General features: G+C 41.4%; 1 protein-coding gene and 1 long non-coding RNA gene across 4 annotated transcripts in view; one reads left to right on the top strand and one right to left on the bottom strand.

Annotated features, from left to right (window-relative positions):
• Nucleotides 1-1,317, bottom strand: part of slc6a17 (solute carrier family 6 member 17) — a 25,524-nt gene extending 24,207 nt beyond the window's left edge. Inside the window, exon 1 of the mRNA XM_088640327.1 lies at nucleotides 909-1,317. The gene's annotated coding sequence lies outside the window, so the exon portion shown is untranslated. The remainder of the gene's footprint in view (nucleotides 1-908) is intronic.
• LOC148658749 (uncharacterized) overlaps nucleotides 1-16,719 on the top strand; it is a 17,914-nt gene extending 1,195 nt beyond the window's left edge. The window contains exons 2-4 of one of the 3 annotated variants that reach the window (XR_015940157.1): nucleotides 12,153-14,099; nucleotides 14,314-14,547; nucleotides 15,739-16,719. This is a non-coding gene — a long non-coding RNA (uncharacterized LOC148658749). Of the gene's footprint in view, nucleotides 1-12,152; nucleotides 14,100-14,313 lie in introns of all 3 variants that reach the window. The other 2 variants (XR_015940156.1, XR_015940155.1) reach the window with 2 other exon arrangements.

Genomic DNA, 16,719 nt, shown 5'->3' with positions numbered 1-16,719 from the left:
CACGGATTTTAAAACGAAACGAAGAGCGACAGTAGATGCGCTTGTGACAGATTACTTTACAGTCATCTTAATAACTGCCTGGATCTTATCGACACAATGTCGTCCGACCCCAGAGCTTCAGAGCTTAACACGCTGGGCGAGTGACGAAAGAGTCTATCCTTCTCTCTGGGGTCCGATTGTCACGAAAAAGCACAGATCCGTCATCATAATGACTCATTTTAGTTAATAATTAGCATGTACATGTTATTTTACTTTTACACGTTACCTCGTGTTAACAGCTGTGATTCAAAAACACCATAGCATACCGTGAATTGTCTTCAAGGTCACACCAGCCCGCAACTCATTAATAATGAAAGGTAGACATGTCATTCCAAATACACTCAGCAGTATGTACCCAAAGAGAGAGGAAAATATTGCAACGGTCTAGCACTTTGCATTAAAGGGATGTGTTCTTGTTTTACGCGGTTTCTCAATCGATTTTAGCATCAAGGTAAGCGCGATCCATTGATGATAATGCTGCTCTTTCAAAACCAATACTTCTTGAAACTATCAATGCTCAGCCCATCTGTAATATTAAGAGATCAAAAGTAAAGATCGTCGTGACGGCTCAACTACAGGGACGCATTGACAAGTCTCTTAAATAAGGCTACGCACACGGAGAAAGCACTACTTCTTTAACAAGGTGATGCTGAGCCCTGGTTACTTAGCAACAGGGGCGAGATCCGGACAATAACATCCGAGATTAAAATAGACATCGTTTCATGTCTTTTTTTTTACGAGAAACAAATACATAAATACAGAATGATGGCGACACACCGTTAAGAAATGCGATGATAGACGGGCTGGTTTCTCGGGTAAAGCTACAGTGCAAGAAACGTGCGATCGTTCCTCTCCTAAGTCTTCCTTACCTTATCCGTAGTTGGGAAGGTTATCCCTCTGATTTGTTAATATAGAAATAATGGCGGAAATTAATAAGAACGAACGAAAAAGAGCGAGCTGGCTCCGCGAAAAGTCTGCTTACACACAGACATCAGCTTGGCGTCTGGTCTCTGTGCACACACAAGGATGCAAAAACATCACAGCAGCGATTCGCATGCAGAGAGCCGAGCGTAGTCTGACGCAGAAGCCTGGCTGATCACATTGCCTGGTTATTAATAGCTAATAATAGCTCAACTTATTCCCAACTATTTTTTAACATGGAAAACACGTTTCCTGTAAGATATCTCTTTTAAAGGGATGAATACAATATTAAATCTAGGCCAGTGTATTTAAGAGGAGCGCGTCAGAGGTTTTTTTTTTTCATTGCAGGTTATAGCACAAGACATATGGACTATATATATATATTTCCAGAATCCTATAAGGGGGTGGGTCATTACAGAAGAGTAACAGTGAACCTGACGCAGGTTTGACTCACTCGACAACAGACGTCAGCGGTCGTCGCCTCTTTTGAGTCTTCTTCCCGCAGACCTGAGATAAACCGCTAAATATTTATATTGCTTACAAAAGCGGTGAGACTGTGGTGAGAGTGGGAGGGGACACGTTTCTCAGCGAGTTTCCTTTTCTATGACCGTTTTTCTATTTTGTTTAGATTACGTAAACCTTTCCCACCTTCACCCTTCATGTTTTTACCAATGAAAAATACATCGAACGTCAACGCCTGGGAGTTCGCTAAACTCACGATTTCCCATCAATAAGCTCAGCCTGCCTTTTTTTCAGCGTTTTTTCGTAACTTCCTAAACACACCTCACTCTGGGGCAGGGTTGGAAACGAGTGTTACGCATGATCATATTAACAGTGCATGTGTTAACAGGTGCCGTGCTCTGATCCCAATTGCTCACGCTTCGGGGTGTTAAACACGCCCTGAAGGTCGGAAGCTCAGGTGTGATTAAAGACGTGGATGATGCTCTGTCGCCCTAATAGGGTTTAAATGTCTTTGTATGGGGGGAGTGGGGTCACTGGAGATCTTACACCTTGTTTCGAGTGGAGAAACTAGTGTTCTTATAATGTTCGTATTTATAACGCTCCTATAACTACTTACGTAGTGTTCCATTTTAATAAAGGGCCCTTAATTAAAAAAATAATAATAATTCCGAATCAAATTAGTATGGCGATGCTTGGAAAGGTGTATCTAAGAGAGCTGCAGGTAAATATAAAACAGTATGCCTCAAAGATGAAACAGCCCTCAGTCCGACTTGTTTAAGAGAACTAGAAACGAGAAACGATGACTTAATAAAGCGTCATGCTTCACTTTTGTAGCTTACTATGGGGCATATTTGACTAAAAGATCTGAATCGACCGTAAAACTAGTAAAGGTGCTGGTCAGAACAATTACATTTCTCTTTTCGGCGTTTCTGAAGCGGCTTTTTAAAAAACAAAAACAAGCGCTTGGTTCCCTGTTCCGATTTTTATGCAGAAACCAGTGAAACGAAACTAATTTTTTTTTTTTGCGCGACAATATTCCGGCGTTTTCGGTAGCGTGTTTTAATGTCTTAAGGCAAATTGTAATTAAGACGTTGGGTAGGCAGCATGACTTTCCAGCTCGCTGTTTCAAGAGCCCATAAATCACTTCTCCTCTTAAAAGGCTGTATTCGTACAGCAGCAAATCTTAACAATCTACTCCGTCTTAGAAATCACTGCAACTCGCGCCTGACACCATTAAATGTCTCTCCTTTGATGTATATTTTTGTCTTCCTGAACAGGAGGGTAACTTAAATGTTGCACCAATGCTGTCCTGATATGTGTGTGTGTTTAAACACATCGGTTGCTTCATATCTTCAATTCTCTTTTGAATGTACGAATGAATAAACCACTGAGGCCCTGAGCACCCAGTTCAGCACCCTCTGCTGCGGACAGCGACAGTGGCGTACTGTGAAACAATAGGAAAGCTTGAGAAAAGAAGAAATACAAAAAACTACCAACTCCGGGGCATAGTCTGCAGAATGCTAAAACCGGCGATTTTCCCTCATAAATGAAAGTAGTCCCTTTGTATATATATTCGTTTGCTGCTCTACTTAAAGCGTCTTGTAATTCTCGTTTAATTCGAACTCATCGAATTATCTACCACTGATCAAACGCAAGAAATATTCGTTGCCCTAATAAATATTCACTTAAATAATAAATAATAATAATAATAAGTATCAGTAACTAGCCAGATTAATATAATATATCATTGGTTCAGAATCAGGGAGGGCCCAGCCTATGTTAAGTACAGCAAATTTAATCATTCAACAATGCAGTGTTCACTATGTATTGCTTTAAATGGGCTATTAATCTTTACAGTATGCATGAGTGATACAGATATTTTAAAGTAACACACAAAGTCCCTGAATGGGGAACTGTCTTTCCTGTCTTAAGCTGTGTTTACTCCATCCTTTCTAATGAGATTGCTGTAAATTGCATCCACTATAAACCAGAAAAAGACTGAGCCTGATTGCAGTCCTGACTTTGAATGGACAGCTCAGAAGAACCAAGGCTGCCAGCAGGAGCCTTTTGTATCTCAAGGATATACTTTTCCTTAAACACCACCTAGGTGACAGAGCAACTGCAAATCATTGTTGTGAAAACGTAACAAGGATGCATGTGGGAGGCATTGCATAAATAGCACACTGGTTTTCCCAGAATAGGTTCCATGTGTATTCTCTTTGGAGGAGCAGGGTGTACAGTGAGTGATGAGCATTCTCTTCCCACTCTGAAATAAAATGTACTGTGTGTTCTAATCATAAATCCATTCTTTCTAAAAGGTCATGTAAAATGCAGCGGTGTTATGAAATTTTCTGTGGTGACAATATCAATCTTATTTTTGATCATTAACACTAGGATACATGAAAAATAGCTGATCATAATAGTTCCATGATAGGGTTGCTGTACAGGTGTCCTTTCTCCTTTACATTGCAGGAGCTTTGCTACAAATTGCTTAGCATATTAATTATTTGATCTTTCATACTACAGATGTTTATCAGGTTTGTTGTATCATGGAAGCTGTGCACTGTGGGGTTCAGCAATCGTCAGAGCTCTGGTATCAAACTTCATCATGCAACAATGCAGTTTTCACAATGCATTCCTTCACATGGGCCACCTAAGTTCATAACCGTAAGAAAAACATTACGTGCTGATGCTTTTGATTGCTTTTCCTCATTATCTGGAAATATGTGAGGACAGCTAGGCTAACAGAGGCAACCTGAGTCTCTGACTGGATGATCATCAAAAGTGGATCCTCAACCAGACTGCAGCTTCTACTCTCCACCTCATCTTAAAACAAATAACATCCTTTAAAACAGTCTATGGTGATACCCTGTACAAAACTGTAACTCAAGGTTTTGCCATGCATTTTACTATGGATTTACTTTGCATTTTCTATGTTTTCTCATTTTAAAATTAGACTTAAATAGTACCTCTTTGTTTTACAAATGCTTTTACTGTGATACCATAATTGTGCATAAATACACATTGCCTTTAACGTGGCAAACATTCATATTCACAAGTCCCAGTTCCTCTATGAATGAATGTTTGAATATGAATGTTTGCCACGTTAAAAGCAATGTGTATTTATGCACATTTGTGACAGACGATGCTTGAGGAAAGCTCTAAGCATCATCAAAGACCCCACACATCCCAGCTACAGACTGTATGACCCTCTACCATCTGGAAAACGGTACCGGAGCATTCGGGCCCGGACTACCAGACTCAGAGACAGTTTTTACCCCCGCACTGTCAAACTATTAAACTCCCAGCCACTCTCATTCTCACCTCACCTCTCACCTACTGTATGATCTGAACCTCACAGTGCCGTCTTTCTTACCAAAAACTCACACATTGAATGAAATCTACCTCTACCTTACATGTCAAAAAGCTCACTCCCCATAATTTCTATCCTTTTATTTCATTCTGTTGATCCATATTTTTGCACATCTGATGTTGTTTTTGCACATTGCCTGTTACCTTTTTGTTGTTTTGCACATTGCCTGTTGTTGTTTTTGCACACTGCCTGTTGTCTCTGTCTTTCTTTTATTCTACAATGTGTTGTTGTTGTTGTTGTTGTTTTTGTACTACGTATCGTCCGAGAGCTAGCTAAATAGCATTTCGTTATACCATATACCTGTATATGAGTATAATGACAATAAACTGGAACTTATTAAAATCTGTTCGGAAAACATTTAACTTTGCCAGTGCTCCCTGTACAGGTACATCCAATCCAGTGGTTAATGTTGATGCAGCCTTGTTCTGTGTGGATTTGGTGAGTAAATGGCAAATATGAGTGCTTCCTGAATACTGTCTATGAACTGTGTAGTATTGGTAATAAAAGAAATCTGAGGGCAGCGCAGCCACTGTGGCCCTCTCTGCGGGGTTGCCTCGTGTCTGATCCGTGCTGTGGCAGAGGACCGTGCCTGGATGCGCAGTGAGAGCGAGCGGCACACTCACATGTGATTCACCTTGGACGGGCCTGCTGCTGGGATCAGTTGGCATGGCAACTGTGGATCATATGATAGTCTTCCACTCACAGTTTTTTTCCTTCTTTCTCCCCCTCTGGTTCTAAAGCAGTGTTATGAATGGATTTTAAAGGCCACGCAGCCAAATACCAGCAGATTTTTTTTTAAAAAATGCCAGCTTTTCTCTGTTGGCATTTAATAAAATCTGCCCTAGGCGCTGAGTGTTTTCTTGTGGGGTTACACTACACTGATAATCGTTGTTGCATCCATGCATAAAAACATGTTTGTGTTCAAACTCACTTTGTGCATTTAAAGTAGTGTTGTGCATTTTACACATATATTGGCATGATTATGAATGTATACAAATTACATTTATTTCCATCATGGGACAATAGATTGTATCTTATCTTTTCAAGCTTATAGAGGAGTATTCATTTCTTACACCATTTTTGTAAATACCTATCTATACCTTAGATGCCAGTTGAAATACTTGAGGCATTTTGTATTTTTTGCATTGACACAAGTATTTTTATTATTGCATTTTTTAGTTGCAAAGGTTTATTACCGCAAGCATAAACACTTGTCTTTTCTTCAGTGAAAAGAAGCTTTGAGACACAGAAAGATTGTATGATCATTACAGTTACAAAATTTACTGATCACAGATGACAGTCCAAACTCTCTCGAGCTACAGTCTGCACAGTTTATTCATCGAACCACGAAGAAGTCTGTTATTTTGATGGAATAACTGCATAACTGGATGACTTAAATAAAAAAGCTTGAAGATAATGCTTGTATGATATTTGCTTTGGGTTTATGTCATGTATATAATCCTCAGGCTGAAATAAGGCACAATATGCAGATCTGTTTTTGTATGAACGTGGAGCAATTATGTCTGTGTGTCAAATGGAAGGTTTGTACCGCTGATGAAATTCCACCATAAATAGATTAAAAAAAACCTATGATAATCCAAAAACATATTTCCCTTCCGAAATAACATTTTGCAAGCTGAAAAGAACATTTCCCTTACATTTACAGGAGAATGATACAGATGGTTGTTTTGTTTTTGAATTTCTCCAGTTTCTGTTGTAATCCTCTTTAAATCCCATGTTAAAGTGAGGTTTGCAAAGACCCTCAGCTGTCAGATTGCCAAACAGGGCTGCAGGAATACATTATGATCCTGTGCCTATGGAGTGCCAGTGTAGAACTGTAGAGACTTCAGAAAGAATCATACAGCAGCAATGCACTGTATTTCTCAGTCACTTTGAGAAACACTTATTGTACAGCACTCTGTTCTGAACTAGTTTCATAGCATGAAATTCCTTCAGGTTTAGTACCAAGAGCATGAATCTATCTACAGTAAAGGTAAAGTATTTTATGAGTAGGAGCCACAGTGTTCTGCTGGTTTGGACTATGATTCAGCAGCATGTTTCAGGAGAGTCCTTGAATCTTTGTTTTCTGAATTGGAATCCACCCACTTCAAAAATGCATCATTTTGCTCTGCTTCTTCTAGGCAATGATATCTATTTTCAAAAAAAGTCAAATCTCTTATCTTATTGAATCGTTCAGCTAAACAATTTTCCTTCTAGTTTGTGCTTCTCACACGGCAACACAGAGATTCCAATAAGTCAAGATAATTAGTTTGTACGTTATTTTGTTAGTTATATTAGCAGTGGATGACTACACTATCACAATTTAAGAAATCATTTACTGTTTAAGCAATGACGATTCTCTGAAATTAATATTTAATTTACATTTCTGATGTATCAAGAGCATAAGGTTCATAGTGAAGAATGGTTACGTAACGATCTACTAGAATAAATATTTGATTGGGGGGAATTTTTTTGTTCCCCATCACAAAGCTGTGATTTCATTAAGGTGAAATTCAGGACATTAATTTTGTGATATATTTATTTGTTGTACTATACTTACAGTTTTTCTTTATATACTATGTATCAACACATTTCTATGGATGGTGGGTTGATTGGTGTCAGAAAGTATTTCTTCCCAAAAACCTACTAGGGAACATGTTAACTAGGAAACAAAAAGGGCCATGAGAAATTGTTTAATCTGAGGATCTCATTCTGTTATTTCTTGAAGGATCTCAGGCAAGCTGCCTCCAAACCCCACACAACCCTTTACGTGAAGAAGGGTCTCCTGTTCTCAGTCCTGCTCATCCTTTCTCTTAGCATCCTCTTGTGCTCACGGGTCCTCAATTAATTGCTGACCATAATGTCCACATTGTCAGCTCCTTTCAGCATTTTGAAGGCTTGTGGCAAGTCCTTCCTCTGCCCAGGACTAAAGAGATTCAACCATATGCTTGACAGTTCTTTCAGTCGCAGATTTATTTGGGCTGCTCTCCTGTTTTGTTACTGACGGAGGTCTTGACCAAGTCTGTAACTGAGCTAATCGATCAGAATGCCCCACAGAGAAAGGTGAAACCTACAGCTTCCACACCACCCCCACTGATGCTGCTACCATTGTAGTCAATGTCTTCTATCGACTGACTTTCAACAAGGCATCTCGCTTGAAGTCGGGGGAAGGGGGTGTTTGGATCGATTGTGCCCATACTGTATGTGAGCAGGCAGAGGTGTTTTGCATTACATAAGGGAGTTGTTTTTTTTAGATGGATTGCCTTTAATCCATGCTTAACGAACATTGAATTAGCTATCATTATTCTACTAACAAAGGCTAGAGGGAAAATAGATAAAAAAAAGGTCAGGTTGCAAAATCCTAGAGGCATTTTATCGCACGTATCATATTACCCCTGTCTTTATTCAGTTTGTCTGAGAAAGTATAAAGTAAGGAGCAATTAAGAGGCATTCCAAAGTACAGGGATCTAGTCCTGATTCCTACAGATGGGATGAAGGGAGGAGAAGGAATATTGGCTTTGAGCAACTTGATTAGTTTGAGCACTGCTATATAATCTAAGTTTAATTTTGAGCTCTGGCTTTGTGAATCATGGATTTTTAAAATACAAGAGAGGGAGGTTTTTCACATCAGTTCCATAGCAGTAAAGCATGCCAGAAATCTGCTACTAACTAAAGGTATACACAGAAAAATATAAAATGCAGCATTGACATTCAAACATGGTGACTACTGCTTTTATCTATATGTGAGCAGTCTTCAGCACTGTTTAAAGCTCCGTGGGAAATTGTCATCAAATGGGTTTCCATTTCTGCCATGGTGTTTTCCACAAATTATGCATTATTTTGTTACTAATTTGTTTTTATGAAATCAAACAAAACTACAAAGTTCAAAATGGAACAAGACAGGGAAAAACAAGTTTTAAAAAATGAGAAAAGGCACCTGACCTCAGTGTTGCAGTTTCTGTGCAAACAAAACCCTATCTTGGTGCTTTCCATAACATACTTTGGCAAACAGATGCAATCGAAACTGATTTTAACACATTCCCAGCCTCTGACCAGTCTTGCAGGATAGTTTTCTATGGCAGTTCATACTTGAGGTTTAATAGTATCTTGGGAATCATTTCTGAAATGGAGCAGTTGAGGGCTGAGTCTCAGAGTCACAACAGTCAGGTCTATAAGTACATTAGTAATCAGAAAGTGCTGACACCCCCATGTCGTAGGACACCCCCAGTGCCTCTTGATCAGATGGCGATTGTACTGTAAGTCACTTTGGATAAAAGCACCTGCCCAAATGAATGTGCAGTACATGTACAATCTGAATTCAATTGTGATGGAGGGGAGTAGGGATGTTTTCTTAATCTAAATGTGAATTTGTTCAACCAATAAAATACTCACTTTTAAAAATGGATGAGTTGGTGTGCTATTGTTCCTGACCTTCAGATGCCCCCAAAGCAGGTCTTCTTCCGTAGATCATGCTTTATTAGTGACAGGAACCTGTTCTTAAAAATCAAGTGTGGTTATTTACTTAAAAGGCCAATTTAAGAAGTAAGCACTACCGTGAAATTAGTGTGCATCATTAATTTTGCCTTTTCCTTTCATTTATACCAGGAGGTACCAACTCAGGTCCTGGACAGCTGGTGTGTCTGTGGGTTTGCTGGGTTTGCTTCTTTAATGCAGAAGACCTGGGGGAAGTTGGTAAATTAGTTCAATGAAGTCAGTAAGCATATGTATTTGTAGGGTTGAGCAATATTGACTGTAGTTAAGAAAATTTCTATAGAGGACAGTTGAAAGATTGTTGTTGCATTTGATTGTAATTTTTCCTGGTTTCCTAGGCCTGTTCTAAAACTGGTACAAACAAAAGAGATTTTGATCTTAGCCATATTTGGCTTCTTACTATATGTAGTGTAAGAGTTTGTCTTGCAGGCCCTTCAGTCTGACTGTGACACTAGTGGCATGCACTGTATGTGACAAGGACAGATCTCTCATTGTAAGGTCCACTGTGCTGCCCTAGTCTGATTTTTTGAGCCACTCATGTTTGCTCATGATGCAGGCTTGCAGTGGCTGAGGTGCAGCATCCTGCCCTTTACTTTCTAACTTTAGGCTGCCTAGTTTCCATGGAAACCAGTCTGGACCTCAAAGCTCTTAAGCAAGAAAGCCAGTTTCCCAAGGTCGCCTGCTGTCGCGGTTTTTGTCGGGGCGCTCATCTCTCATCGCGGATCGTCTTTTTGATTAACTCCTACAGCTCTTCGCGTTTGTCACTCCCTGCCCCTTAAACCGGCGTCTTCCAAAGATATTGCTGCTGTCAGAAGGAGTACGGTATAATTTTGATAAGGATGTGCGACTTTTTTTTACGGATCGTTCATCACTCTCTCGCGGTCCACTGTTTCCTTTTTGTGAGGCCTGTAGTATTTGATCTGCTGCTCCATTTTCAGCACACTACTTGACTTAATTCCGAGGTGACACAGGCAGAAGAAGTTGGGAGGATTAGAAGGCAGGGAAGGGGTTTGTGCAGATAGTCTTGAGCCAATGTAAACAGAGGGATTGACCCTCGATCTGTATGTCATTCCTTCTGGAGCCTGCCTCTCCAACTGTTTTGACTTACTCCACTGGAACGTGTTTTCCTAAGAGTCTGATAGCTGCTCAGCTGTGTTAGCTGGCTTCCAAACTCCATCCAGCGCGGTAATGAAACCGTGTGAATGGAAGCTCAGTTTTGCATCATGTCAAAGATGGGGGGATGGGGGGGGGTTTAACCAAAATAAACATTTCCTCCCAGTTTCCAGAAAGCAAAGTGCAACATACTGCAGAAAGAGAACTACAAAAGTGAAATGGATGTTTTCCTTCTTTAAGGTTAAAAAATACTGAGATGGTTACAACTGAGATGAGGCCATTTTGAACCATCTAGTTATAGACCGACTAAAGCAAGTACATAATTCTGTGAAATCAGCTCTACTTCCATAAATTATGCTTAATTAGTCACTGGAAACTATTCTTCAAAATCCTACTGTTATGATGTTGTAGGAGGCTGCAGCATTAAGCGTTGAAGTGAACTTGCTTGATGTGTTTTTTTTTCTGCTTCTATCTTACGGGAGTGGCCGACTTGGCTGAGCAATCTTTATTTGGATGAGGAAAAAAGAATCGAGCAGCTGCAGGGAGGGTGACTGCATACCTCTCCTTCCCGCCTCGTTAGCAGGTGACTTTCCGCCTCCCTGTGGGCTGGAGTGGCCCTCAGCCTCCTCCCTGCTGCCTCCCCGAGTCTCCCTGATCAGGCAGGCAGCTCGTCTTTCACAGTCACATGAGAGCCCCCAGCTTCTGCTTCTGCTTTTGCTTTGTACTGTATTTAAAACCCTCCGGCTGACGTCAGCCCCTCTCTTCCCCTGGGACGTTACCTTGCACATCGCCCGCCTCTGCTGACGGGAGTGTTCACCTTCGCTTGCTCAGACTTGCACACACACACACACACACACACACACACACACACACACACACACACACACACACACACACGTGGACGCACTCTCGGCATCTGCAGTGCCTCTCCCAGTAGTTTTCCGTCCTGCCGCCTCTCCTTTCCCATTCTCCCCTCTCTGCGCTCTGCGTTCCTGTCTCGTCCTCTCGACGGAAGACAGCAGAAGGAATGTGTGATGGGAATACAGCTCTGTGACGGACCGCAGCTCCAGGCATTCAATTCTTAAAACCGGACTAGAGAGGATGAGGAAAACCAGATGCATTTTTATGGATTTAGGCATTCTTTAGGGCTCTTAAGTTCTGCAATAACATTGAGAACATGTTCTGCAAGGATGTAAAAAATCTTTGCATATTGCATTGCATTGCCATGGTTGAGTGTATTAATATTCCGTGCAGGACGTTATTAGTGGGTTTTTTTTGTTTTAGATTTATCAGAAGGGTATACAGCATAACGTAGTAGGATTGGCCCCGTTACCAGCTGATAATACGACTCTTCTGCAGCTTTTGAGCATTGTTCAGAAATATGAATTGGCTCCCATTGCATACTGATTTCAGTCTTCACTGTTTCAAGCTCCTGTGTTTATAAACTAGCACCAGATGTAGATGTTTCAGGCTTATTATCTAGTTTTGAGGCAATATATACAGTGCATATTTTTATTTTATGAAATGCACCAAAGGGTCTGAACCACTTAAAAATCTGTAACCGATCATTGTGCTCTACAGTGGGAATCCTACGTCAATTAAGGTTCCAAACATATGAGGATCTATTAATCAAGCTTTTTTAGGAACTGAAAATTAAGTGAAAAATCTTGGTTCCAGTCTCAGTTTCCATAGGTGTTATGTTGAGAACTGATCAATAACAAATCTATTATTTCTCTTCCATGTTTCTCTTCAGATTAGACGTAGACAGGAGACAAAGACTCTTTCTTCAAACAACAGTAACGGTTGCAGCAATCTGAAAAAGACTGCAGGTTTCCTGATTTGATGTGGTGCCTGACTTGAGGATTGGAAAGAACCACTGGTGGTCAGACTCGTGCCAGTGTGATCTCTCAGGAGGCAGATCTGAAGTGTGGTCCCTGGACTGGCCCTCTCCTCAACGGGCAGTTACTGGGGTTTACAGTACTGCTGCAGTGATCCCTTTGCCCTTTTTAGGAGAATTTATGGCAGGAGCAGCAGACAAACAGGCCATCAGGTGGTGCCGACTACATAGGACAAGCCATAAATATGGACCTGGCAGGCAGAGAGAGGGGTGTGTCAAGGCTGCTGTGGTATTACATCGAGATTTGCAGAGCACTTTAAAGACAAATGAGGAGTAGCCAAAGCATGTACTGTAGATAAAAAACTCAATGAATCCCTGCTGTCTTCTGCTACACTACATGATACAGGGGGAAAGGGGAACACAAGATACTCTAATCTGTGGATATTCTTGTTTTAAAGGTTGGAATTGCCGATTATTTTTAATACACCCTCCCAGTATGAAATAAACAATTGTCTTTTTTATGTCTCAGTTGGCAGCCATGAGCCCCACAAGCTCACACAGGATAGGATGAAGAAGTATAGAAGTTCCTCCGACCTGTACACGTTCGAGCCATTCACTCCTTTACCACGTCCCTGGCACCTCACTTCCTCTCTCGGGGTTCGTTGATAATCCCTCACCAGCAGCCTTGCGGGTTTCTCTGAGGACCCGCAGAGCGGGGCCCGGCCAATGGGACGCTGCCTCATGGGGAATCCCAGTCCTAGTCAGCTAGTACCACGACACAGATTCGAAACCCATGGTCACAAAGCTCATCTTCTACAGGCTGAGGGACTCGGAAAACCTTGTCTGTGGAACTTCTGTGGGCCAAGAGAAGGCTCAGCTAAAGGACAAAGGGCTCTTTTTTAGTTATTTTTCGGTTCACTCTCCCTGTTCCGTCCTCGGCCAAGTGCCAGCTGTGCGGAGCTGAGGGAGGCGTCCTGTGGGTTTCCTCGGAGAGCTCCCCAAGCGCTCCCCTCTGGAGCCCCCGTGGAGTCGTGCTGCCTTGCCTCTCGCTGAGTCTTCCTTTGAGAAGTATGAAGTAAATGGGAAACACGCATGACGTGCCTCCCAGCTGGCGCAACGGAGGCGGGCGCCTTTGATGGCGAAGGCCTGGAGTCGGTCGCAGTGCTTGTTTTGTGTTCTTTGTTTGGAGGCTGTTCGTGACTGGCACTGCCCTGTGGCAACAATGCTTTTACTTCCCCGTTACTCTGGCCTGGTGTGGCAGCCTTTGTTGGAATAAGACAGTAAGGAGAAAGTCAGCGAATTTAACCATTCCTGGGGGTCTTCTCTGTTTTGTGTATTTTTGCAAAATGGTAGTCATTACTTTCCATTTAATTTTCATAACAAATCAAGAGTACCGTACACAAGTGTGACCAGATCCTGGCTGTGACTAGGTTTAGGTACTCTCCCTTTGATAAAAGTCTTCATTTGCGATGCAACAAGAGGGTTGCTCATGGGAGCGTGGATTTATCCTGTTGTGCTCATGGGGCTTAGGTTGACAGGTTCTAATTACCTGTGAGAAGGCAAATCTCACTTCCCTTTGGAAGGCAGGACTCTGTAGCATTTTCAGGGTGTGTGCTGTCTTCGGAGCGCCGAATTGCCATTCGCATGTCTGGCCTCCTCACTTTGCTACACCCCTGCACATGAATGGTACAGTCGCCCCACTCCCCGTCAGTCTGTCTCTGTCTCTCTCTCACTCTCAGGCCCAGCACGCCGCCCTGACCGGTGCTCAGGCTCGACGGGTGTTGACACAGCTCGCAGGAAAAGTGGGTCACCAGGAAGCAGAAGCAGCTCATGCAGCAATCACAGAGTAGGAGTCCCTTCAAGGTCATATCTGCTTTTCAGATACCAAATTATATATTTAACAAATACAGAAGTTCTTCAATTGGGTGGTAAAATTCCTGGATAAAAATAGTGCCTTGTCTCGTTGCTTCAGATTTTTATTTTGTTTTCACCATACAAATACTGTATATTTGCTGCTGTTGCAAAAGGTGTGATTTATATTTCTTATTTAGCCCTCAAAATGTTTTTTTCCTTCCAGAAAATGTTCTCAGTGTGAATTTCACCTGCCACCTTCTTCCTGATGAAGAGGGATCCTTGCAATTTAGTGAGTTTTTCACCTCAAGGAAATGTCTCATAGGAGAGATGTAATATCTCACCTCTGTTACCCTTAATAATGTAATAAAAGAAGCCTGACCAGCCCTGAAGTGAAATCTTAAACATCTTGAAATCTTGAAATAAGGAAAAAGGATTTTCAACAATCTCGCATAGCTAGGTGAGTCTTGGTCAGCTGCTTCTTAAATATCTACAGACCTTTACATCACCTTTTAGCTGGTACCATCTATTCAGTAAAGATGCTCTTTTATTTTCTGAGGGGGAATGGAGTTCTGGGAAACAGGAGAGGTGGTGGGCAGTACTGTAGCCAGCCTTTTAAATCAGACATGGCATCGTGAGTCCTCATGCTTCTTATCCTAATTACTAATTTAACTAATTAGCTAGACACGAAGTCAAACCACCTGTATTTGTGTCTTTAAATCAGAGGTTTCCAGCTTTGGTCTTGGAGAGCCCCAGTCCAGTTAGTCTTATAGGTTAACGGTGTTTAAACGTGGACAGCACCTGTCTGTCAGCTGTTGATGAATCAAGAAAGTCTGTGCTCAGTTAAGAGAGCTCTAGTAAAGGGCTGAAGAGAATGTAGATTTTCGCCCTAAATGATCTCTAAATTCTTAATTTAACAAATCACCCGTGCTATGTGCTCACAATAGAGTTGTTTCATGTCTGTACAAACTGGTGGTTTAACGCTGGCCTAATTGGTTGCTAGTTGAAAAGTACCTATAAAATACATCGGACTCCAGCTCTCAAATTCTCAAAACCTTTTCCTTCTGTTGTAAATCACTTTCAGGAGATGCTTTGCAGAAATGTATTTTGCATGAGACGCTTTGCAGATCCACACTGTTTATTTATGTTTCGATTGTTCTTGCCAGCTTGGAAACCGATATGCCTGAAGTAGACATTAGGCAAGGGGTTCAGGGCTGAGTCTTCAGAAAACATAACCCATGATAATAAGTGCTTTGAAAGTGGTTTTTGGAATTAAAATGATTCAGCTTTCTCAAAAAGCATTTGTTTTCTTAAAAGAGGTGTATTCAAAATCTTCTGGCCCAGAACCATTTCAAAACTCAAACCCCATTGAATGTGTCCACATAACAGAAAGTAATTTCAAAATCCACAAATGCAGCTCAGTGTAAACACAAGCATAGCAACAGGGCTTTCTCTGATCTTTTTCTCTCCTTCGCATCTTGTCTTTTATCTAGCATGACAATAAGATCGTGTGCTTCTTGCGTGTTGTTATGAATAAAGTAGTTGAACTTAATCAAGCACAAGACCTGTAATAACATAACTAGGTTTAAAAGTTTTGACATGTAAATTAAATTCCAAACCATGAAATCTGTCCATATCTTTATTAAAGCAGATCAAAAATGAAGAAACCAGGATTGTTAGTGAAACACATAGCGAGGAACACAAGTAGGAAAAAAAGGAGTGGCATTAAAGAATATGAACAGGAGATACACCTTTACATAAAGAGTGGCAGGTGACTGCAACTAGTTGCCCAGCTATAAGAATACCCTGGATGTCTTCATAAAACAGCTGAGTGAGATGCTTAGATCAGCTTGCTACTGGCAGCCAATAGAGCAGATATTCTCCTCTCTATAATAAGTACATTCTCTTATGTGCTGGTGGGTCTGAAACGTTTGGAAGAGGCATCTCACGTACTGTATTAAATCCCAGATGTGCAGTTTGTCCCTGAGAAGGGGCCTGTCAGATGCTGCCTGTGCTCAGAGGCTTCTGAAGGGATAAGGAGAGAGGAGTCCTGACAACAACAGGCAGGATTTTCCACACAGTTACACAGCTGCAGTCATTGTCCCTCACACCACCTGTGAGAATGTAAAAGGACCGGAGCCTTTTAAAAATGCACCACACTGTCCCCCGGGGAGCCAGACTCTCTTGGGGATTCTTTGAATAGAAATCTCTCTTTATTTTCATGGAGTCATTAAATGATGCAAATGTTTTCAATATCCAGAAAAATGTCAGGTCTCTGTTCATCATAGGTTTTGCTGTTTTGTAAGATTTAAAGAAGAGACCATTGTGTGTACACTGAGATCGGGAACAGAGAAAGTAGTGAAAACAAACATGGGGGTGGCCTTTCCTGTGTTTCTTGACGTATGAAGAATAGAGACCCATTCACATTGCTGTGTGAATGTGATGTGAGTGATGAAGTGGCAGTTTTAAAAAAAGTGCCTTCCAGAATCTACTGTATGATTTAATTTACAATGTTAAGGAGTATTTCTACTCGTCTGCATGTGATCATAACAAAATCCCCCTGTGACGACGGTGTATTCGGCTGTCTGTCGCCCGCACTTCACAGCTTCTAATAACATCGAATCTCCTAAAA

This window comes from Lepisosteus platostomus, chromosome 7 (assembly GCF_059453375.1).
Source record: "Lepisosteus platostomus isolate fLepPlt1 chromosome 7, fLepPlt1.hap1, whole genome shotgun sequence".
Taxonomy (NCBI): domain Eukaryota; kingdom Metazoa; phylum Chordata; class Actinopteri; order Semionotiformes; family Lepisosteidae; genus Lepisosteus; species Lepisosteus platostomus.
Note: the sequence above shows the minus strand (reverse complement) of the source record. Positions and strands in the feature narration are given on the sequence as shown.